Below are 26,003 nucleotides of genomic sequence, written 5' to 3'. Positions count from 1 at the left end.
TTTTCTATAAGTGCTAGCTTAGACAAATCATGAGCTTGCTGCTTGACATTTTGCATCTTGGTCTCCAGGATGAATGCCATAATACCTTCCTTGATAAATCTGTAATGCCACACATATACCTGCTTAGATAAAAAAAAATGTAAAAGACACAAGGTTCCGTATTTTAAACACAATACATATACCTCAAAACCAACAAACTGGAACATGTACTCAATGAAAGGTAGCGAAAATCGCAGTAGATGCCTAACTTTGTATGCTCAAGAAAAAGGGGGAAAAGGACAAATGGATGTAAAGCAACTGAAGCAAGGCTAGAATGAGTAGGTTTAGAAGTTAGTTAATCAAAACAAAAAGCAAAAGGCGGCATACCTCCAAGTCAATTTATTTGAATACTCTACATGTCGAGGCATAATTCATGTGACCCTAAACCAACCGAAAATCCCATCTCAGTTATTGATGGTTCAGAATATCAATGAAATAGGAAACTTGAGCACATGAGGACCAAATCGAGTACAAAAAGATTATACATGGATACTTAGCTACTTGATTCCAGGGTTCATTGGTAGTGTGCGGGATTTCTACAGCAATAGGTAGATGGATAAAAAAGTGTGTGGATTACATGGAAACTTAAGGGATGGATATTGCAACGCATTTATGGTGTTTAAACTTGCTAAATCAGTAGGTAGAAGGATAACATTTTACATGGTATTTTCGATGGCAGGTGCTGACATAATAGATACCTCGATGCAGACTGTCTACTTCATCAGTTTGGATACTTATTTCCTTCTATTTTCAGATTAGCTTACATGTTGCTGGAGGTGAGATCTTGGTGTTTGCTGCAAGGAGAAAAGTTCAGAATTCATGTCTCACGTTCTGCCGAAACTCATTTTATTTAACTGAAGCTTACTCTAAAATTTGAAGTAACAAAGAACTACAGATGTGCCAAGGTATAGAAGTGGCAGACAAAATAATCGATCAGACGAAATAGAGAAGCATATGATACAAAGTTTACCGTGGTATCAATTTTCCGGTATACTTAGTTCTATTTAACTTGGGAGTAAATTAGTTGCCTGTTCTAAATTCGGTGTCGACATGCGGTTGCAGCAATTCAGTTTTGGCAGATAACACAGTAGGCAATAAAAAAAGGTTGCCGTTCTAGTATACTATACACATTGGATTACATACATAGGTGAAGCTAATATGGAAGTGTAAGAGGAAACATAGCTTAAACAAGGTAAAAGGCCAGACATCACTACTTATCATACATACGACCAGTTATACAACGGTTTATAAAAACATGATACAGGTCCAACAGAAAGGAGAAAGAGCATGGCTAGCAAATCATCTTGAAGAAGCTGGTCAGCACTTAACGGTACACAATATTTCTAATATGTATACAGTATACAGGGGCTACCATTCTCATCTAGTGAAATAGTCTTTAATCCATTCCTCGAAGCCACCCTTGAGACGGCACATAAAACTGTCCATGGGAAAAGACAGGTTTTGGAAAATAAACATCGACTGTGTTAAGTCTCTGGCCTTGACTTTTGTTTTGTAGTCTAGCACACATTGATTGGGTATTACCCTAGTATAAAAGGCCACCTTGTCGATGGAACATTCAACACTATCCTTGGAATACACACTATAAACTTGTATTATGTTGTTGCATTTGACTGACACAGTTCAAACCTTAAATAATGAAGGAAACTGGGCAATCAAATGCAACAACTATATATCAATAGCGTATTCACATGAATGACAGGACATGGAGAACTTATATAAGCTATAAATGTTAAAACATATGGTAAAGCCAGGAGGCGGTCACTAAGGTAGTCAAAATAGCAAGCTGGAAGTTTACAGCTTGGGACTGTATTTGATTTACTCATCTGCCCAGATAAATCTGTCCATCTACTCATCAGAATTGAACTTTAGAAAAAACCTAAGGTACGTAGGTGAACAATATTAATCAAACGGTATATTTTAGACTTAGTAGCTATACCGTAAAGCAAAACATAAAACTCATGAGGAGTGGTTAGCACTGCTCGGAAATAGCTTCGGGGCCAAAAAATAGTGCGTACAACCTTCTCTCAAACCCCCCTTGGCGAATTTGGCGAATACCTATGAAAACACAATGGCATTGCTATATTCACCTAAAACAATACAAATTTATCCATCTAGGTAACCTAGATTTATGGTTACAGTATTGACCTAAAAAAAGTAGTATAACAATGATTTGGGAAATTGAGATTTCTCATAGATTACCTTGTCATATGAGAACCATCCATAATAGTATGAAGAACAATTGTCTCACCAGCCTCAACAAAAGCAAATGTGCACTGTTAGTAAATAACTATACTTAGAACTTGGAAGGCACAAGGATTGTACGAAAGTTCATGGCACATGTAAATTTCCGTGAAAAATTAATCCAGGATTATCCTAGTCAGTACTTAGTACGGTCAAGGAGGCTAACAACCCATGCTAGGAATACAACACTTCCTTACATTCGAATATAGATATATTATCACTACACATGACCAAGTACATCAGATATCTCTGAACAAATAGAAATTAAAGAGAACTGAAAATGGTAGTCACTCTGATCCATATTATTTGCCACTAACATAGATGTATCTAAACACATCTTAGCTCTAGATACATCCATATTAGAGGCAAGTAATATGGACCGGAGGTAGTAATCAAGAGCAGCATCCTTTACTGGCCTCTGAGCACATATGATTTTCTTAAATTTTAGTTTTGTCCTCCTACAAAAAGGCTCTCTAAAATCTCACGATTGCGAAAATACATATAAAAGGCCATGCTATCGCAAATATTAAAAGGCTGCATATTGCTTGGTAGCATTGAAGTAGTAAAATTCTTCAAGGAAATGCATGCCATGACATGTGGATACTGGCAATGTTTTGTTGGTCTCACGCTTCCTAAGGCACATGTATATGTCTGGGAAGTATCTGCATCAGAAAACTATTGACGTTCATATATAATTATATGAAACTAAGCCATATGTACCCAGAACCATTATTTGAGCTCATCCACTGTAGGTGTGTTACCAAAAAACAAACCCTGATCTCTCATCCGCCATAATGACTTCGCATATACCGAGTTCCTTGAAAAGAAAATTGAGATGAAAAAATAGCAAGAAATCGCCCGCTTGAAGTGAACTTTGGCAATAGCTGCAGATCACCAATGGGTGTTCCGATTTCCAAATTTGTATACTTATATATGTAACCACTAAGGCTTGCTGCAAATTCAGAATTATGGATGTAAAAAAGATATTACATATGAATCTTGGTGATTTCATCTCTTAACAAAAAAGTGCCATTATAGGGATGATTAATGGAAATTGTTGCAGAGATATGTAGTGTTATGAATTTAGGAGATCTCTTCTCTAAATCAAAAGTGTATCTATTGGAATGATTTATTAATTTCACTGCAGGAATTTGTACGACAAATAATATATATTATATTCTAATTAGCAGTTCTGGTGAGACAAATAGACACAAATATATGAATAGGTAAAGGGAGGTGCCACAGAAACCAATCAGTAGAAGTTTTAGGTGCCTGGACCTAAATGTACACATCTCCCCACATGAAAATATGATCTATAGAGCAAAGCAACACTCAAATCACAGAAGGGTTTCTCTACAGTTCACATGACATGTTCATTCAGTTAGTTGTTTCTGTATATCTGCAAAAAGTGTGTTCTAAACCTACAGAAATACACCACATAAGTTCTCCATCGTTGCCTTTCACTGAATATATTACTCTCACCTTACATAAAAGATTGTCCTCTTAAGAAGCCCACTCGCTTTTCTTAAGCCGGCATTTACAGCAAAAACCATACATAAGACCAAAATTGAGGTTGCTCATATTTTTCTCTCTGCTTATAGTATAAAGCCAGTGGAAGAAGAGGAAAGTGATAACCTGTAATCTAAAACAGACAGGGTGCAGAAGCATGGATCAGTCGCTGTTCTCAAGCGGAGTCATGGCAACATCTGATACTTTGCAGACGCATGCGGGCAGTGGCAGACTGGTAAGATGAGCGCCAGTAGTCAAGGCAACAATAGTAAAGACAAAGCCATACGTAAAGTGCCACAAAAAAAATTCCAAGCTGCGTACTCATCTTTTAAACTATATCTGGTAAGGATCCAATAGTCCAAGCCAAGCACGTACATCACAGTGGAAATAAATTTTCATCCAAGATTTGCAGTATTGTTCATGAATTTAATACAAAAATGTGGCATGTTTATTGTGCAGATAGAGCATCAACACTCAACAGAGGCCCTCGAGCATGATGAAATTGTATTGAAGGTTAAATTAACAGGTTAATTTTTTGATAGTAGAAAATATGCAGTCCATATATCAAAAGTGTGAATTGTGAGGAATTCCGCAATTGCAAATTGAATCTATACCCAAAGTTCCAAGCAGATTATCATGTAGCAGATTTCTTTCTCTTGAGTCTTCACTACCTGACTACACAATAGTTTTGTTACTTATAATTGAAGAAGGCGTGACATTTACCTAATAGTCATGAATATATGCTAAAAGCTAGAAAATAAGAGGTTATGGAATATGACCTCCACTCAGCTTTCCAACACCTGAACTAATCATGGATACATATCATAGATAATATTTGTGTGCCCCATGTCTTAATCTTTAAACAGTCAGTAGAAACTTGCCTTCATTTATTTGGGCTGACACAGCAATAGAAACACTGCTAATAATAATATATGAAGCTGCTTTCTAATATATGTAAGCATTATGGTATAAAGTATACAAAATAGCAGAAGATCACATTATAGTTTTAAGTAAATAGTGCAGTGAGCAAAATCTACAGGAATAAACCCACTGTACATAGTGCCAACCATTTGTTGCAAATCACCTAAATAGTGCAGTGAGAAAAAAAAACATATAGAGAAAAATCTCCACAGCATCATACCTGAACATCCAGTTCAGCCTTGAGGCCTAATCTGCAATGCATAATGCCAACCATTGTCGTCAAGAAAAATCATAGTTTAAGATGATAGTATTCATTCAATTATGTCCATGCTTCACTAATGAGCTGCAATATCTAATTGCAGAATCTCACAGCGAAAAAAATTCAGATCATTGGACCACTCCCAACAGCCAGAAGATATCAAGGCTAGCAAGAACAAATCCTAGATGCACTGCATGCTAAGCATATGGGTTATCAGTTGAATAAATTGCTCTAGCCCACAAAGACCAAATCACCAAATGAGAAATCTGAAAATACCACCGATTAAGCTGTTGTAGGCATAACAACAAACACTTCTTAGGCATCGAAATCACAAAGCTGAGCACCTAATATTCAGAAAATTCCCATCAGCACCTACCTCCTTCCCTCTTCCAGTCCTGAGCCGACAGGGAGGAACCGTGGCAGGGGCTTCCACGACGGCCAGCGAGGGGGGCGCTGTTGCAGGTGAGAGGAGGAGGCTGGAGCGCTGCTCCCACTCCAGTCCATCCGATCCGCCGGCGACCACACACACGTCCTCCCCTTGAGAGAGAAGATTGACCACAGGGATGGTCGCACAGGTCGAGAAGAAGAGTAGGGCGCCGGGTCCTCAACCGCGCTGCCAGCCACCTCGGGGAGGGAAGGAGAGGTCCTAGATCCTTCCACGCCGTGAGCGTTCTCGGGAGAGAGAGGAGGGCGCGGCACGCGAATAGCTGCATCAACAGGCGGCATGACGGCTGAGACGGAGAGAAGTGGGCTCTGGCCGACACATCTTGATGCCGTGATGGCACCTCCATGGCGACAGCCAAGACGGGGAGGAGCATATACATGGAAGGACAAGGCGGCCAGCGGACAGAGGAGACCCTTAGTCTTGAAAGGGGAGGCGCCGCGCGAGCGCCTGTCTCCCGCGACGGCCACCAGTCGACGCGTCCGCACGGGCTGCAACCCACCAGCAACTTGCCCCGGAGGTGCGGCGGCGCCGAGGCAGTGCCGGCGCCCACGCATAGAGGCGCGGCAGAGCAGCACGGTCGCGAGGAAACCAAAGATGAGGAGGAGGTGGAGCGGCAGCGCCATGCGGCAGTGCTTGCCGTGCCGGCTGTGCTCTGCTTGGCTGCCGGAGATGAAAGAGAAGAGATGTGAGAGGTAGAGGGGTAAAATGGTGGTAGCAGTGGTGGAGATTTTCTACCGTGGAAGGTGGGCACCGCTTTGACCACCTCCTACAACACTACAGCCACACAAAAAAAACCTACAACCAAAGTGGTACCACCAAGGAAAGCAAAGAAGATTGCATACGTGCTGTGTCATTAGATAAACTCTCAGCTTCTGTACAAAATCTTACAGAACACCAGTAATGTACACAGAAAAATAACGAAAAGAGGTTCAAAATTCTGTGAAAAATCGAAGTGGTTCACGTTTAATATAGTAGTTATAGTTATTATATCCTGCAAGAGTTAACATGCATGCTGGTAATGTGTCCCACCATGCCGGTCCAGCAAATTAACGTGTAGTGTGCTGGATAGACGAAACGGCCATCCCGTGGTAACTTGTTATTTCCTCTAGTTCAAAATAATTTTTACGCAATTATTTTGAATTGGAGGTAGTACTTGATTCTGCTAGCTCTTAAAATAAAATATGCTACAGTAGCTCTTTTCCACCGGGAGAGTGGATTTTCAGAGCAGGTACTCAGAGCGCACTCGTATCTGCACCGTCTATACTGCATTAAGATCTGTGCTAGCTCTTTTTTCCCTCTCGAACAAACTTCTTATTTTTGTATCTCTCACATCACACAATATAACTTGAAAATTTGCAGATCACTTAAATATAACAAATAGAATGTGGGAAAACTATTTTGATTTTTTATGTCATTATGTATATATATTTTAAGAATTTATTTTGAAAGTTAAAATAATTTGAATTTTTTAAATTGCAAAGAAAATCCAAACTATTTTTCTCCCATTATGTTTGTTATTTTTGAGTGAATTGCAAAGAAAAATCAACATATTGTATAATTTGAGAGACACAAAAAAATAAAAAGACAAAAAATGAGAAGGTGCGTAGCGCACCTGCTCCATTCATGTTTTCCCTTTCCACAAATGAATAAGTCTCCTAGCTATTGCTCCTTTTCTATATCGCGATGTTGGAAGTACCAGCTTATATTTGCAGAAGTCAAAACGCTGAGTCATGCACATGGAAAAGCACATGAATCGGATGAACTGATGAACTGATGAGCTATGACCAGTCATCTCTATCTCTATCTCTACTATATAAAAAGGAGGAACTGGTTCTGTTTCCTCCGGTCAAAGATTTCGTCAAGCATATTTTTAATAAGACTATTTTACCCTCCCACCAAGTCCCTTAAAAAACTGTGGCACCACGTAATTTCAATCACTTTCCAAAAAAGTTGACGCCCAGCCTAAATCTCATTAACACACCATGTCCACACAGTCAATTCTCCGTCCCTGAATCTCGCTTGTCTTCCCGAGAGAACCCAAACCCCAAACCTTTCTATCGCGGCGGCTCGAGATCTTGCTCTACCATGGCGGAAGCTCGAGATCGGAATTCACCGCAGACCTAGCCATTTGCACCGCCCCACGGCGCTTCTCCTTAGACTCCCGAAACCTTCGCCGCTACGCTCGGACGTTAGGGCCATCTCCAGCGGGGACCGAGGCGATGAACCGTGCTCGCCGGTTCCACACCGGCACAATCGCCTGCCCGCGTCCAGGTCCGCGCCTTTCGGGAGGCCGTAGTGGGGGTGAGGCCGTGAGAGGCCTGTGGCTCTGCGCTGACTTCCTCCCCTCCGATGATCAGTTGCGCCTCCTTGCTGCGATTCAACGAGGTGAGCCGCCGGCCAGGAGCCTCCCTTCTTCCTCTGGCCATCTCTTACCTTCTTATTTTATCAGAGCCATCAAATCTCGGACGAAATTTGGGTATCGATGAGATGATTCAAAGTGTGGATGTGCCCATTTGTGTTGTTTGCAGAAGGATGGTTCAGTGATGCCCAGCAACCAACTAAGTTATTCTCCCTCGATTGTTTCAGCATCTAGCAAATGTTCACTTTTGTCGTGCACAATTTCTTTGAAAGTAGAGGAGATATTCTGTATGTCATCAAATTCCAGGAACTTACATGCTCAAAAGCTAAATATTCTTTCAAAATTTTCCTGTTTAGGCAATGAGATTTGGTGATCTCCCTCCATGGGTTGTCGAACTTTCTACGCTTGTTCGAGAATGTATTTGGATTGGTGATGTTGATGTTGGCATCAGCCCAGGGTGGATGAACGAGGATGAGGATGCATGTCCTTTGCCATCAGATTTGGTGTGGAGGGAACCGCTTTTTGATGAACTGATTGCAAACAGGTACAAGCTAGGTGAGGTGCGAACTGTTACTCTTCTCAATAAATTTGGAGCCCTATGTTCAACATAAAGCATACAAAACAGTGCTATTATTCAAACCTTGCTTAATACCCAGAACACAACTATACGAGTGCAAATAGATGGATGCACCATTTTCTAACTAGGATAAAATCCGTGCTTCGCTCCGAAGCAAATTTCAAGTCTATCTCGGCTGGTCTGTATCGTCGGTTGTCGCTAGGACACAAAAATCGCCATCTGCTAGCCCCCACCACCCATGGGCTAGGTTAAATTTTTTTTGAAGTGAATCAGTGGAAAAGGCTCCCACTGCAATTTTTATATATACGAGCAAACAAACTGTACAGGGGTATTTACAGAGGAAAGGAAAAGAGAAATTAAAAAACAAGATCTATCTAATGCTGATCTCTAAGCCAACTTTCAAACTGAACTTAGTTTTTCTTCTTCATTCTGTAATTGAGCATCCTCATTTCTTCTAAAAAAAAGGGCGAGGTTACATAGCTGTGTCGTACACTTCTACCGGCCATGCCTCTTTAATCGCTCTCTCATTGTCCCCACTGCGCCCCTGATCGAGAATTTGTGAAAATGGAAAGTTCCTAAAAGAAACAATCTTCTTTTCTACAACCGGTTTTGTTAAATATTTTTTAGTAGATCAAATCGTTCTTGACATGGTGAGATTCTACCCTAAGAACCAGTATCAAGCAGGAATAACAACACAATTCTATTACAATGAGACTGGAATTGAACTAAAAAAAAATTGAGGCAATTTAAAATCGGGAAATACCCAACCTATTTGTTTCTGCCTCCTACCGCAGAGGATTGAGGCACCGCTTGCCGATCTTGCTGCCTCGCCGGTGTGACTATCCTTAGAAGACGTTGTCATGCCTGAGTCAACTCCTCTCTGGCGCTTGCAGCCACCGTCTGACTTGCGTACTGCGCGGGACGCTCGCCGTCATCACCGGTCGGTCGCTGTCTCATGTGTATCAGGGTATGGGAATCTGGGTTATGGGTAGCTGAAACATCCAAAATTCCTCCAAATTTTTGGAGATCTCTTATATGTAAAGAGATGTACTTCAATGCCGATGAAACTTATGATTCTCCTAAAAGCATAGACCGTAGTGACATTTTCTATATGTTGGTCACAATTTGTTTATAATTTATTTATTCTGAGGCGATTGGGAGATTTATATTACAATTAGGAACAGAGTAGGAGCCATTACAACTTAGATATGACAATGAAAATACAAAGGGGCAGCTGAAATAAAAATAAATAAACTTTCCATAGTTCCCCCAGCTTGGCAAGCTCATGTACTGGTCCTGCCGAGTTGCTCTCTGTTCGTGTCTTACTAGAATTTTGTAGTCATGGAATAATGTCAGCATGTATTTGGCTTCTTCAAAGTAGTTGTACCATTGTTGATCGATCCTACTTATTCTTGGACAGTAGCTCGACAACAGCAGCACAGTCAATCTATTCACGATTGGTCCAACGCTCAGAGACAGCAAGCAATGTAGCTAAGATTCTTGGCCGCTTTGATGCTTAGAGGACTCTGGGGTCGTGTTGCATTGAGGCCATTGTCGTCCTCAGGTGCGTGGATACGTCATGGCTGCCGTCGTTCTCCCGCCTAAACAACTTTTTCCTAGATCCCTATGGCCTTCCGCGCGGCTGCGGCATCATTGACACTTCGATCCACTCGGCATGCCGGTCGGGTCGGTTGCCTCCGGTTCGTGCAGCAGGAGAACACGAGAGAAGGCCGACCGTTGAGTAGGTGCGTGCATTGATTGCGGGCTTCCGCCTCCACCGCAGGCGGCTGCGCTGGGCTTGATCGTTTACTTCTTTTGAGCTTGTCGATGTGTGATCTCGAAGGCTCGCCGTGGAAGGTTACCAGCATGATCATCTTGTTCTCCTGGCTCACGATTTGTGGATTTTGATTCTGTCCGCCATGGTCGCCGCCATGATTATGGCTTGATCTCTTGTCCAATCTGTAGTAGGCGTTGAACGCCCGTTTGATGTAGGCCACTTGATTGTTTCTGTATTTAAAATTTTAAAGGCTCATAGAATAGAATTAGAGAAGAGCACGACTTAGGGAGAAGTAGGATCGGTGTGGACGGACAACAAAAAGGAAACACGAGGCAGCCGAACGTGTTCTAGAAGGATGGACGAAGGAAACTCATGTCGCACAAACAACGATTAGAAACTGGATCCATAAGGACTCACGGGACGGTAGGACTCATAGACGAAAGCGCCTTACCCGGCGGCGAAAGTGCACTTAGACGGACCAAACCAAGAAAACGTTAGCTCCTTTATTATTAGGTATAGAGGTATAGATTCCTATGATCTGTTATGACAAATTCATTTTGCAATGTAGGGTATCTGTGCTCATGTTGATCTGATGCGCTTCGACAACAAGATTGCAATAGTCTCTCTCTGAGTCTGCCGTGATGAGCTTCAGTCGAGAATGTGCTGCCTAGGATACACAGAATACACAGAAGCACGGGGAGAGTGAATCGAGCAATGTCCCCGTCTATCTGAACCCAGGGTCACTTGTAGTAATGTCAGGCGATGCACGGTATCACTGGAAGCACGAGATAAACCGCAAGCCAGGTGCTCAGCTCTGGAATGGGAGAGAGCTTGAGCAACATAGAAGAACTTCAGTTACTCTGTGGAAACTTAAGACTTCTCCCAACTAAACTTGACAGGGTTAACATTTGTTGCAAATTTTTAGGGTTTTGGCAATGTTGCAAAGATTATTTTGCTAAAGACAACCAACTAGATGTTCTTGGCATGTGAATACAATGTTCTGGTATTTGAAAATTACTGCAGACTATTTCAAAATTATGAATGTAAGAATTTATTTTCTTTGTGGAGGCACATCATCTTGGTTGTCTACAGAAAAGGAAGAGGTGTACCTCATGCTTGGTGGAATTGATCATTCCTTTGTATCACTTCCAATGCTAACTTATGGCATCAGAGGGCGCTATCTATTGTCACATGAAGTAAATACAATATCAGTAAACCAGGCCATGCCATTCACGTGTTATTGTTTTATGATATTATGAATAATTGCCTATTGGAGAGTTATGACCTATTAATGATGTTTCCTTTATGGTTGATTTAAGGGAAATCAAGGTTCATACAAAGAATGTTTAAAAATGTTTTTCTATGAAGAAAAATGATTTTGTAGAGCGACCGTTGAATTGACCAGCAAAGTACAAACTCGGTGGGCTTATCATTGAAAGGTACCGAATGAGCTTCGGTGGGCTTATCATTGAAAGGCACCGAATGAGTTTAAGATGATTCTTTGGGGGTTATCCAAAGTGTGTTATCTCTACATTGTTGTTGTGCTAGCATCGAGCTTTTATTGTTGCCCTTAGAGACCTAGATGATTGCGAAACAATGCTGCATTTGTTTGTGATGGTACCTGCTCTTGAAGGTGAACATGTACAATTACAACGAATTCATAACTTCGAAAAAATCCCTACGGTGTTTGCCTCTTTAAAACACTTTTTTGCTCTCTAATATACAACATTGCCCTTGCATTTTGTTTGGTTAATTTGGAGGAATCTTTGTACATTGCAAGTTAATCCATGAATGGTAGTCATATCTTTCTTGAACTAATTCTCTTCGGAAGTCATTTATATGAATCAAGGGCATATACTACCAAGTAAATCTTTGAAGTTATTGTTATCTCCATACATTCTGCATTCTTATTCACTGCATTGCCGAGTGTCTACAATCAATATTTATGATTTGTCTACATTTTGTAGGCTGAAGTTCAAGGGAAAAGGCTCACCTAGCTAACTCCACATGCTCTTCAGCAAGTGCAGATTTTATGGGATTCATGATCTGAGAGATGCACCAACGGGTTTTATAGTGGATTTAGGAAGAGAATGCTATTGAGGCCTAGAAAGAGGAAGTATCGCATGTCATCATGGTTTTAGAGCTTGGATGTCATCGAATAACCGAGCAGCTGAGAGATAGAAAATACTCTATATTGAGTGTCCGCACTTAAGACCTAAGAAGATAAATAATCATTGGAGGTTCACTAGAGTAGATGCAGTAGAACCCCGTATGACCTTATAAAACATGAACACTAGGGAAGCCCTTATCATATTTATTTATGCTTGCTGACACCAATGTAAGGATACATCATTTGTGTATGGATATTTCATTTATGTAAATCATCGATCAAATGTTCAGTTACACATGTTCATTAATTATAATGATAATTTGTCACAACTTAAATGGAGTTGATATTATTTCTGTAACAATGCAGTTGGTATGTAGATATTATGTTTACGCATGTGATGTGGTGGCAAAAAAATGAGGACCGTGGCAATGCACACACAAAGGTTTCGGCTTCATGGTGTTGGAGTGGATGATCAATAGGATGAGATGATGATATCGGCACCTAGCACTACTGACACTGGCGGAGAAGCGGCGGGAAGAGGAGACGGTGGTGGCATGCTTGGAGCACACATGTGTCGCGCTAAAATTATATCCACGACTTAGATTGTCCCCCTCTCCCGTTGCAACGCACGGGCATATTTACTAGTTCAAATTAAGAAATTGTAAGTTCCTTTTGTTCCCTCTCAAGTAACTTCTCATTTTTGTATCTCTCACACCATACATTGTTTGACTCGAAAATTTGCAGATCACTTAAACATGAACAATTAGAATGTGCGAAAAATATTTCGAATTTTTTATATCATTATCTATATATATATTTCAAAATTTTACTTTGAATTTTAAATAATTAAAAAAATTCAAACTTGCACAAAAAATTCCGAACTATTTTTCCTCCATTCTATTTGTTATTTTTTAGCGACCTCGCGATGGCCTGGCGGACCGCCGCATCCTCGGCCCACGCGGCCTCCTCGGCGGCGAGGTCAGATGCAGCTGCGGGCTGTTGCGTCCTCCTTCTTGGGCTTCCTCTTGCGGCCGCGCGATGGAGACGACGAGGTGCACCACACCTCGCGGATGACAAGGGCGCCGCTGCTGCGCCCTCTGGTCGGCGGTGGCGACGCCGGCTCCTTCTTGATGGTCCTCGGCATCGCTGGTGGATGAGCCGACCCGCAGGGGCGTGATGCCGACCTTGACGCCGATCCAGACGGCGACGATGACGCCATACGCCGTGGCATCCACGAGCTTCCGTGTCGGCGCGACACGGAAAGCACCGCCGGTGGCGGCATCCCCAGTACGAGGTAGTTGCCGCCCTCGATGTGCGCGAGCACGTTCTCGAGGGTGTAGCCCGGCGTGCTCCACCAGCGGCGGCGGCCGGCGGCGTTGTTGTGAGCGGGAGGAGGGGAGGGACGTCGTAGGCGGCGAGTACGCGCTCGTACCTTCGCCGGAAGAAGTCGTTCCACGCGACGTAGTTGTCGGGGAAGAAGTGCGGCTTGGCGTGCTGCACGTCGCTGAGGGTGGCGATCACCGCGTCGATCTCGGTGTCGAGGGCGTCGCCTCCCACTGGCGTCGGCGGAATCGGGACGCCCCCGCGCTCAGGCGCAAGCCTCCGGGCGCGCGGAAGTCCGGCGGCGCCGGGTAGCCCGCCATGTGGAGCAGCCTCCCGTCCCACTGGTGCAGAAACCGCCGGCCGAAGCCATTGTTCGCCGCGTCGTCGCCTGGGAAGCGGTTCGCCATTGGAGGAGTTGTTTTCGGGGTGAGAAGAGTGGAGAGAAGGGGGACGGCGGTGGTGAATGCGGCCAGACGCGGTAATTCCGCGATAAATAGAGGGGAGCAACGCGTAAATTCGAGGAGACGACATTAACTCGTCGCGTGGAAGCTACGCGTCACGGCGAAGACTGATCGGCGACAGGCTTTTACAGCGTGCGGAAGACGATGCGACGAGGACAACGATCGATCTTTCTCGCCGACAAGTCGGGGCTACCAGACACGCGGGAACTTTCCTCGACGTTTCCCGCTCTTTTGTTTCCTCCGTACTCCCCGAGCGCGCCCCAGGGGGCCGGGGATGACATGGGCTCGCCGGATGGATGAAAGCTCAATATCATAAATTCAATAAGACTATCAAATTTGTAGAGAATGCACTATGAATAGTATAAACTTGTCTAAATATCATCATAATTCCTACAAATAGTCACATCATAGGCCTTAAGTTGTCAAGAAACTAGTGTTAAAGTGTATAGAATAAATAGCTTTGCACATTTTGACAGCGTGCCATGGCACCTATCGAACTCCACTGAATCAGCCCTAGATATTTTTTCGCCCATTGATAGCTAACCTGAGCAACCGTTATAGCGAGTTTTACAAGGTGGAGGACCCTTTTCAAAAATTCATCAAAACATTTTTCTCTTAGCAACCACGCTTCGTATAGCTTCCGCCCTATCCCGTGCCATTGTGTACACACATGAGCGAATCTGGACAAATACGTAACATCTATTTTGGGACAGAAAGAGTATGATATACTATGTGCTTTGTCTCTATATCGGTCATGTTATGTCAGGTTGCGACCAAACTTTAATGTATCTGTTGATGAAAGAAGATTTCTTGCATACCAATTACCAACTACTGCATGGGCATGTTGTTGGAAATGCTGTAGTACGTAATATTTATTACTCCCTCCGTTTCATTCTATAGTGCCTATAGTTTTTTGGCACGGAAATTAGCGCAAGAGTATTCTTTATATAAGACCCCCTGGCTTAACGATTTGAGATCAGAGTAAAATGTGGGAAATCGATAACTTCCTAAATTAACATAACAAATCCCACAAATCTCTCTAGTTGACTCTCCATATATGTGCAGCCAGGTTCTACTATTAAGAAAAGAAAAACAATGCTTTCCAAATCTAAGAAATCTCAATTAATTGTTTCCTTTTTGTATGGATTTTTTTTCATGCATGTCGTGTGGAAGCTGGCCGGTAGAGGGGGTAATTGAAAAAAAGCCAAGCTACAACCTTATATTCTGAAACAAATGCCAAAAATCTATAGGCATTATAAAAATGAACGGAGGAAGTATTATTTTGATAGAATTGTGATACGAACATAGTACGGCCGTATGGCACGTTGCCTAAACTCGCATGCTAGGAAGGGGGAAAAAAAGGCGACCCCTGCAAGGAAGACGGGATCTTTGGGTTAGATTCCATAATTTACCATGTGAGCCGCTTGTGTAAATCATACTAGAGGGGTAGTATATTTACATGATCAAGAGAATCCTTCACGCCGGGGGTGATCAGTGTTTTGTTTGCTGAAACCGTGCTTACCGCACGGTGTGAAGCAGGCTCCCGAACGTATCCTTTTAAGCGGCATCGTGTTGGTTTGAGTTAGCGATGTGGTACTAAACAAACGTCAACACACCACGCACGTTCGTTCCAGCCAGAGCGGCCGTCGCGCTCCTGTTCTGCATGGCTAGCTGGCTGGCAAATTTGTAGAGAATGCACTATGAATAGTATAAACTTGTCTAAATATCATCATAATTCCTACAAATAGTCACAAAATAGGCCTTAAGTTGTCAAGAAACTAGTGTTAAAGTGTATAGAATAAATAGCTTTGAACATTTTGAGAGGGTGACATGGCACCTATGGAACCCCACTGAATCTGTCCCTGAATAAAAGCTTATCCGCTAGGCGTTAACTCCATTTTTTCACCCATTCATAGCTAACATGAGCAGCGTTAGAGCGGGTTTTACAACTATGCAACTCCATGTGTGATGTGTCCATAGCTGCTTCATACCTTATGACCAAACTGAAAACTTGGTAATTTGGTGTGCTTTATTTTGTTTTGGGGTACTTATCATATATGTATGATCATCTGATGGATCAAATGTATGCAGTATATTGACTAATGCCTAGTTGCCTACAAATGTATATGGCTTAGAGTTAGAATTCTTTGTGTTTTTCTTTAGCTTGGCCCGTCCAAGATTTTTTGTGTGTCCAAGTGAAATCGCAACTGACCTTTGTTGTTCAGTTGAAAGTAGGGTCGCAACTAATTTTTGTTGCCCACTGCAAGTTAGAGAGAAATGTTCCAAAATTACTGATAACGTCGAATTTCTTTTTGTTCCAGTTGCAAGTAGGATCACAACTGACCTTTTGTTGGCCAGTTGTAAGTGGAGTTGCAACTGAGAGAAAAATATTCCAAAATTAATCCGTCTAACTCTGATTTTCTCTTTGCCCAATTGCAAGTGGTGTCATGGCTTACCTTTGTTGCCAAGTTGCAAATGGAGTAGTAACTGAGAGTGTAATGCTCTGAAATCCGCTAACCATTTGTCGTCCACTTGCAAGTGGGATTGCAAGTGAGAGCGAAATTCTCCGGAATCCGTGCTAAAATCTGGTTCATTGTTGTTAAAGTTTGCAAGTGAATTTTGTAACTCTGAGCGAAATGCCGCGGGAAACTCAGTTTTTGTCTTTTTATTCCAGTTGCAAGTGGGATCAAAATTGACTCTTTGAAATGTGAACATTCTAGGATTGAAATATTTTTTTAAATATGAAACTTTTTACATAGTGGATTTCTTTAAAATCTAAAAAAACATGTTGAGTGATTTTTTTTAAAAAAATAAATTCGAACCTTTTAAAAAAGGTGAACTTTTTCAAAAATTAATTTGTACGCATGGATGGTTATTATCTGGGGACATAATAGTTTGTGTTTACTAGAGGAAGGCACGTACATGTTGGCCGTGTGCGCCTGTCTCCCGCTTGGGCCAGGCCCAACTAGGCAAGAGCTTGAGTGTTACGGTCTTACGGACGAACGAGCCTAGAAATAGCTCTGGAGTTAGGTATAGGAAAAGGTCCCTACGACATCGTTAAATAAAATCGATCAGATTAATCAATCTACTGAGAGCTAACATAATTCTCAGTAAAATGAGCCTTAGTCACACCTAAGTACTTATTACTTAAACTGAAGATCATGGTAGATCTAGAATTTAATGCAGATATAACTTTATATCTCTATACTTGATACACCATGGGTAAGATCGACCGCAACTATATATGTACATAATGAGTGGGTGGATCCAGCAGCGATAAAATTGTCTATGCATAGTTGTGATTCAGGGAGCATGCAAATGCAAAGGTGCAGGGCACAGCAGATTAGTAGTAGCTTGTGCAATTTGATCATTCTGGTTCTTGGTTCTCTTATGTTGAATTCACTAGCTTGTTGGTGATCAAGATAGTAACACAACTACGGAGTATTTTTTTTAGAGGAAGATGGAAATGGTAGGTCTCAGGATGACAAAATACCCCCGACGGGACAAGCCAGACTAGTTAGGTCACCAAAGATGGCAATGCTGAAAGGAACTAAGCAATGTGAACAAGGCCAACTGCAAGTGCTTGTCCTCCCCGAGTGATGCACACCGCTAGCTCCATCTCTGCCTTCAGCTCCCTGGCTACTTTCCCTAGCTACCCTTCAGCGAAAGCAGCTATAATAGCAGTGCATGGAAATGTTAATGTATCTGTTAATGAACGGAGATTTCTTGCATACCAACTACTGCATGGACATGTTGGAAATGCTGTAGTATTATTTTGATCGAAATTGTGATACGGGCATACGGCCGCATGGGTACTGGTCGCCAAAACACACAAAATTACATGCTAGAAAAAAGGGCTGCATGGACATGTTGGAAATGCTGTAGTAATATTTTGATCGAAATTGTGATACGGGCATACGGCCGTATGGGTACTGGTCGCCAAAACACACAAATTATACATGCTAAAAAAAGGGCTCTCCCTGCAAGGAAGAAGGGATCTTTTGGTTAGCTTCCGTATTTTACCATGTGTGAGCCGCTTGTGTAAATCGTAGAGAGCATTTATTTACCTGATCAAGAGAATCCTTATCGCCGGGGGTAATTGGTTTTTGGTTTGCTGAAACCGTGCTTGCCGCACGGTGTGAAGCAGGCTCCCGAACGTAACCTTTTAAGCGGCCTCCTGTTGCTCTGAATTAGCGATGTGGTACTAAACAAAACGTAAATACACCACGCGCACGGAGGGAAGGCTCGCACGTTCCAGCCAGAGCGGCTCTCTGCCTCTCTCTCTCTTTCCTTCCACGGCTTTCACCACAACACCGGCGTGCGGATCGATGTTCCTCCCCACCAACAAGTTTCCGTTCCTCCCTCGTCGGACATCGGCCGGCTGCTCCATGTCTCGCCGCACGATGCCCCGCTGCTCCTCAGCTCGCTATCCCAAATCGCTAGGATATGAGACTTGACGACTACCACTGCGTTGCAGAGGACAACGATGCTGCGAGACCAGATCCTTGAGGCGGCGAAGCTGCAGCGGGATCCGGCGGCCCTGCGGTGGCTGGCTGCGAGAGAAGATCTGAAGGTGCTGCTAGGGCCGTACGGTGATGCTGCCGGCGGTGAGAAACGTTGCTAGAAGCGGCCGGCGGCGCTGCTTCAATCGCCCGGCGTTTCCGCTAAAATTATCCGGCGCCACGACTACAAGACAGCGGCGGCGAGGAGGTGCTGCTGCGAGGCAAGTCACCGGAGCGTCGCCGGCATTTTTCTGCAAGAGTTCGCGGAGACGAAAGCGACCTGAACTGTGGTCCACCCACGTGTGGACGAGGGAAGCAAGGTTGACCGGTTTGTTTTAGATCAGACGGATTTCAGCGCGTCCATCGGACGGTGGAGCACCTGGGGGATCGGGGATTTGATCCCCCGGGGGACGCTCAGCGCTCCCCAATTAGGAATGGGTCGCCGTCGGTCGCGGCCTCGTCCTCACATGATGATTCCGTTTTGCAGCAAAGTATGCGTTGCGCTGAACTTGTCCTAAAATTTAACGTGGAAAAAGATAACATAGCATAGGCAGGAAATGAAGTTTCTTTTTGGCTAATAAAGTCCGCCGATCTATTGATCGCCATTACTAGCAGTAGAAAGAACAAAAAAAAAAGTTACAAGTTGGTCTTTAGTCCACCTAGCGACGACTACAAACACTAACGCGAGCCATAGGCGCGCCGCCGTCCTCTCTACTCCAACATCACACCGAAGCAAAACAAAGCTTGTCGTCGTAGAGCTTGTTGTAGTACTGAAACAAGAAGCCATCGTGCTAAGACTCCAAAGGACCAGCGCACCAGAGCAGCAACCATCATGAAAGATGAGATCAATAGATCGAAAGAGACATATATGAAACCACACCATTGAACACAAAAATCGACTGAATCCTAGAAGATCTACGGGGCGCACAACTCCACGCGCCCTCCGCCAGCGTTAGATGCATTACCGGAGCGAGGATAGGATGGAGAGGACCTTATTCTGACTCCAAGATATAGTCGTCTCCTCACCGTCACGAAAAAGACACTGAAAATAATCTAAACAATAAACGGGAACCATCTCGCCGACGAGAGGCCGTGGTACGCCACACCTCCAAGGCCCCAAGGCTACCGGAGATTGAGCGAACCGGCAAAATCGCCGGCGAGGGACGAAACCCTAGATGAGTTTTGGGAGCCTCATGGTCACCTCCCAATTTCTGCTGCATGTACCGGTGGCAGGAAATAAAGTTTCTTCCCGTCTTAAGGGTCTTGTAGAAAACCTAAAGACAGCGGGAACTTTTCTCGATAAAAGGAATATATTAATATCTTTAGGATACCAATTACATTCAATTTCTGCACCAACAAGATATTCAAAGACATGAAAGATGCACACAACTAAGAAAAGAATAAAAGAGAGTGAAATAGAAAACAAAGATCTCGTCCCGGTGATGAAACACTCTGAACAGAAACAATCTAACCACCATCGAAGACAACACCCGGACCACAAAATATATCCCCCAAAAGCAATGCCTCTAAAAAGGAAACAATGCACCAACGTTGTCATCGCGTGATCGAAAATCTTGCGTTTTCGTCCTCGAGAAAGTCTCATTTCACAAAACAATGCCTTCATCAAGGCCACTTCCATCTACAACCAATGCAGTCCAAACCTTAGACTTTCACCCTGGAAATCGCAATTCGGTACTCAAAGAGCACCACCAAAAATGTAGTCCACCTATGCTGCCACCCGGCTTGCCAAGATCGCTGCTGCAAGTCACCAAAAACTTGACACACAGAAAGAACATGTGCATCAATTCTTCATCGCCACCAATGCACCTCTGCGCCATTGTAAACCTCCAATCGCAGCCACCATGACTTACTCCACCTCTCTAGATACCATCATAATTTATATTTAGACATGCCCCATGTCACTGACAAGAAAGCAAAGCTTCACACCACGTCCCCATGAAGCCACATTGGCTGAAGATACGGGCGTGCACAACCGGATCAATTCTAATCTAGATATCCAATGCGTCTCGCGAAAAACTATAGAAATCTTCGAGAGGAAGACCGGAACTCGTCGACGTCCAGATCGAGGAGGCCGACATGAAGCAGATCGATGATCAGCAGGTCCAGACCACCTTAATTCTTAGATGCAGACAAGCATGCCTTGGCGCCGCCATCCGCAACCCAATGGGTCCAGCATTACTGTTTTCCCCGATGGATCGTTTTTCGGCGTGGCCCTTACCACGATTCTTGCCCCGATAGTGATCGCCGCTAGAATTGCTACCGTTGCCATCATGGGCGATAAGCTTCTGGTGCGGTCGCCACTCCTCTTCCATGAGGAGCAGCTTCCATTTGTCGTTCTCCTCGACCACTAGGAGCCGCCCACTCAATTCCTTGATTGACATGGTCTTGAGATATAGAAGAGATTTAATAGAGGAGGCCAACTGACGGTACTTATGGGAAGGACCGGTAGAAACTTCCTCACGGCCTTGCACTCATCTTCTGGATCACCGAACATCTCCAGGTCATTGAGAATTGTGGTGAGGCGCAGAGCGAAGTCTTCTCCGGTCTATCCGTCGTTTAATTGGAGGCAATCATAGTTGCACCGGCGTGCATGTGCCTTCACATCGCATAAGCGTCCGGCGCCGACGCGTAGCGTCTTCAACGTGTCCCACGCGACCTTGGTGTTGTCCTTGGCAGCGAGGGTGCGCACTAGCTTTGGCGGCGCAACATGAAGGAGAGCCGAGAGCGTAGCATGATCCTCGTGCGCGCCAAAGTCACTGTCGTTCACGGCGTCCCACATCATGTGGACCTACAACTGCACGCACATGATCACAGACTAATCAACCTAGTTTGTACTCGTCAGGATCAGCCACTTTGCGCCCCTAGAGACATCCCTTGCGACCCTCACCCTTACCACCAGCTCACGTCCATGGTGTTGGCTCCGACCACGGTGAACAAGTGAAGGGGAGGCATGGCGACGAGGGGAGCGCGACAACGACTTGGACCCATCCTTGGAGTTCTTCTCCGTCGGCATGGCTTTCTTCCGATCCTTCAAACCCGCCATGATCGTGAGCACTCTCTGATACCACTTGTAGCCTCTCACCTCACGATCTCACAAATAGAATTCAGAGAAAACACATATTCGCAAAAAAAAAAAAAAATCAGAGAAAACAATGAAAAGGAGGGTTTTTTTTGGCTGGGTGCAAACCTACACCTTTTTTGCCTAGTGATATCGTGTCCGATCAGACGATCTCCTCTAAAGAACGTGGCATCCCACGCTTAGGTGACCGAGATTAGGTCAAAACTGACCGAAACAAACAACCCTAAAACTTAGCTGAAAAACTAATTGACAGACGACACCTCTATCTGAATTTGTCGACACCTAACGACTAGATTAACTGACACAGTGGCCCACGGTGAAACATTTTTTTTGTGCATGAAGGAAGATGATATTAGATCAGCAAGTTACAGAGTGGTCCACAAAGAAAAACAAAATTACAGCCCAGTCCTTCTGCAACACGGACACGCCGGCGTCCAGGAGCTGTCGGTGGCGCGCCGTCGCTGCTTCTCCCCTTCAAGCCTTGGATCGAGAGAAGTCCCCACGCGAGCGGGAAGACACCAAACACCGGAACCCATGCCCTAACTTGCTCGCCTGAACAAGGTCCAACAGCAGCGCGCGTGCGCCGTGTGGAAGAAGCGTCAATGTAATACTAGTACTCCTACTGAGTTGTAACTTGCAACACATTAACCAGGTTAGCATGGCTAAATACATCATTATCTGTCACACCTGTTGTGTCATCATCTTCAGTTAATTAATTCAGTTTTTTTGACAATCAATACCACATATATTCATAATAACAAATATTACATGGTAGAGATACACGAGCTGTCTCCAGCGATTACAAAATAAAGTCTAAAAGATACTAGCAAATCTTCGAGGTCTTCAAACTCTTTCTTCTTCCAAGACATAATCTTGTACTTTTCTGAAGGCAGCCAAAGATAGATAACAAACCATAGACCTGTAAATACCAACGAAGGTTCTCCCATAATTTTAATTTGAGCCGCAATGCCAAGGCTGCGTGCACGCGCGCAACCATTAAAGTAGTCAATCAACATCGGCAAGAGTACCAACACCAGTATGTCAGGGAATAAAAACCGATCTGCCTTGTCGACGTTGATGGAGAGCCGAGAATACGAATCACCATTGTCGAGGACGTAGCAACCGGGACAAGAACTGCGAGGATAATCCTCCTCGCGGCAACCATGAGAAAAGATCCAAGATCGATCTGGCGAAGTAAGATCTGAACACCCATACCTAGATAATTGTAATCTTTCAGCACCACCATTGACGTCGGGAAAGAGATCTCGTCGTCGAACGAAAGGCCGAAGATCACTTATTGCAGACGATGCCATCTCCATTGCGGGGAAACCAACAAGAAAACGGCGACCAAAAACCTAACATAGACTACTGAAAAGACTACTTTTATTGAAAACTCCACTCATAGATCGGGTTCCCCACTCCTCCCGACGCCGGCGAAGCCGGCCGGAGGAGGGGGAACCGATCTATGGAGGAGGCTGAGTAGGGGCGGCTAGGGCTTTTCTCAAGAGGCGGCGGCTACAAGAACGGTTTCTCAGTTAATTAATTCAGTTAACAACAGTGTGACATAAGAAGCTGCAGGTGTTCATGGCCGGGGGGCGTGTAAGTGTGTGTGGGCTGTAAGGGCCTAGGAGGCGGGGGTTAAATGCCCAACCGAACTACTGTACTGGTATCGAGAAAATAGACTGTTGAAAACTTATCTCATCTTCCTCCTTCCGTCTCTCACCTCCTGCTTGCTTTTTCCTCATCCCCTTCCAATTCGAATCCTCATTTCCTGTGCGATTCCGGTGCAAATCAGACTGGATCATCACAAATTGGTATCCAGAGCCATCAAAATCCTGCCAATTTTTTCTCCGTGCGGTTGCGCTCTCAATTCTCTCGGCATCGATCCGTAATTCCGCGCGAAAGGTGGGAATTCACTTCCGTGAAATCCCCCAAAATCCTGAGCCCGGTCGGATCTGCTTGGAGTGAGCCGCGACGGCGCCGGTGAAGCCATCTGCGCAGACCAAGCAAGTGCTCATGGCGATGGAAGAGAACATGGGGCAACTGAAGCTGATGCTTGACAAAGTCCTCAAGCGCTTGGACGACCAGGCCGAGCTCGGTAACCAGCGACACGAGGAGCAGACGGCGTTCAACACGAAAGTATCACATGAGCTCCAGGCGGTGCGGAAGCAGATTGACCTCACCCAGGCGGATGTTGACGAGGCGCGGCAAGGGGCATCACCAGTGGGCTTGCCCGTGCCCTCCCAGATCGCGGCGGAGGCTTTTGGAGCGGTGTCGCAGGGGGCACAGCCAGATGTCGCGGGCCAGGCCCGATTCGCCCACGACGGACCACCACTCATACCGGAGCGTCCCCAGGATCAACTGGGCGCAGCGACGCAAGCACGACAGCATCATTATCAGGCATACAACGGCGACCGTGGTCGTCAGCAATACCATCAGGTGTACAACGATGACCGTGATTCCTTCGTCAAGCCGCCCAAGCATTTTTAGATTTTAGATTCACAGGGAGACATCTCCCCGGTTCCATTTCATGATAAAATGAAACCACAATGTCAGCACACACCTCCGTTCACAACGTTTTAACACACCAACTCGGACCATGGGCCAAAGCTACTGCCCAAAACAAACAACCATAACCAACTCAAAAGCCACCAGATAAAACTAGGTTTAGCAACTAACACAAACCATCAACAAACTAACACAGCCGCAGCTAGGAAAGCAAACTAGAGCTATTACACATCGCAAGCTGAACTTTTCACAGCACGACATGAACTGAGGCGTCTTCCTCCGGGTTCTCCTTCAGAAACTCCAGCGACGCTCGTCCACCATGAGAGGTTTTGGCGGCAGGAGCCCAGGAAGATATCCAATCGAAGGAAGAACACTTCATGGTGGTTCCAGCTCCAATGGTGCTTTGATCTTGTTTGACAAAATCTTCATGAACAGGTCCACTTCCTCCCACGTTTGGTCCTTGAAAGGGACCTTCCAATTTCTCAGGTAAGAAAGTATAACCCTCCACACCTGTTTCAAATCCAACCAAGTAAGTCTATTAAACACTATACTATTCCTAGAATTCCAAATCCCCCACAAAATAGCTGAGGATATGAAATTAAACTGTAAAAATCTTTTATTGCACAGCCATCTACCAGCTACATCTATATATTTCTCTACCTTGTGCCTACAGATCTCCTTGACTAAGCCCCACATCTGTTTTGCAACAATACAGTCAAAAAACAGGTGCTGGACATTTTCAAACTCTCTGCAAAAAGAACATTCCATAGGTTTTGGTATGCCCCTTCTCCTCAAGTTATCTCTAGTCATAATTTTGTTTTGAGACAACAGCCACAAGAAGATCTGAATTCTAGGAGGGATTTTTAAATCCCAGACAGCAGGTAAATAAATTGGAGTTACTCCTCTAAAATTTACTAGAGCATACATAGATTTTGAAGAATACACCCCATTTGTTTCATAAGTCCAGATAAGTTGATCCTCATCAGCATTGTAAACTATAGTTTCAGCAATAGCCACTAACTCCTGCCATTGTATCATCATATCATCAGAAAAATTTCTCCTAAAATCACATCTCAAGGTTGTTCCATCCCAAACATCCCTAACAGTTCTAGTCTGTTGATTTGAAACAAAATATATATCCCAAAACTGGGTTGCCAAATTAGTGTTGCCAAACCAAACATCCTCCCAAAATCTAACACTCCTACCATTTCCTATTTTCCATCTATATCCAAACCTCACAGCTTTCGCAGCACTCATCACACCTTTCCAAAAGGTAGATGGGTGTGCATCATGGCAACAGAGGATATTAGGATCCTTAGTATTATACTTACAATCTATAACTTTCCTCCACAAAGTCCCTTCTCCCTGTATATATCTCTTAACCCAAGATCCTAAGAGACATAGATTTAAATCTTGCAGGTTAGGAATCCCCATGCCACTAAACTCCTTTCTCATACAGACTGAAGACCAGTTAGCTAAGTGTATTTTATTATTCCCTTCTTCATCATTCCAGAGGCAATTAGCTAGCTGTGTATTAATAAGATTCAAGGCCCATTTGGGGAACTTAAAGAAAGATAACAAATACACTGGGATACTAGCTAAGACTGATCTCACTAACTCCCGTTTGGCTGCAGAAGATAATAACTTCCCTCTCCAGCCAGCTAACCTACTTAAAAGAGAATCAATCAGAGGTTGTAAATCCTCTCTTTTCAACTTATCATGATGGAGAGGAATCCCTAGATATTTAATTGGGAAGGAACCTAGAACACAACCAAAAATATCCAGGAAAGTGGTACATTCCCCTAATTCCACATTAATAGGAATTAACTCACTTTTGTGGTAATTAATTCT

The 26,003-nt window shown here is 44.0% G+C and overlaps 1 pseudogene; it reads left to right on the top strand.

Moving 5' to 3' along the window:
* The first annotated feature begins 7,654 nt into the window (after positions 1-7,654).
* On the top strand, positions 7,655-11,038 carry LOC124696925 (annotated as a pseudogene).
* Positions 11,039-26,003: the final 14,965 nt, after the last annotated feature.

The sequence above is a fragment of the Lolium rigidum genome, chromosome 3 (genome assembly GCF_022539505.1).
Source record: "Lolium rigidum isolate FL_2022 chromosome 3, APGP_CSIRO_Lrig_0.1, whole genome shotgun sequence".
Taxonomy (NCBI): Eukaryota; Viridiplantae; Streptophyta; class Magnoliopsida; order Poales; family Poaceae; genus Lolium; species Lolium rigidum.
This window is presented reverse-complemented; position numbering and strand designations above follow the sequence as displayed.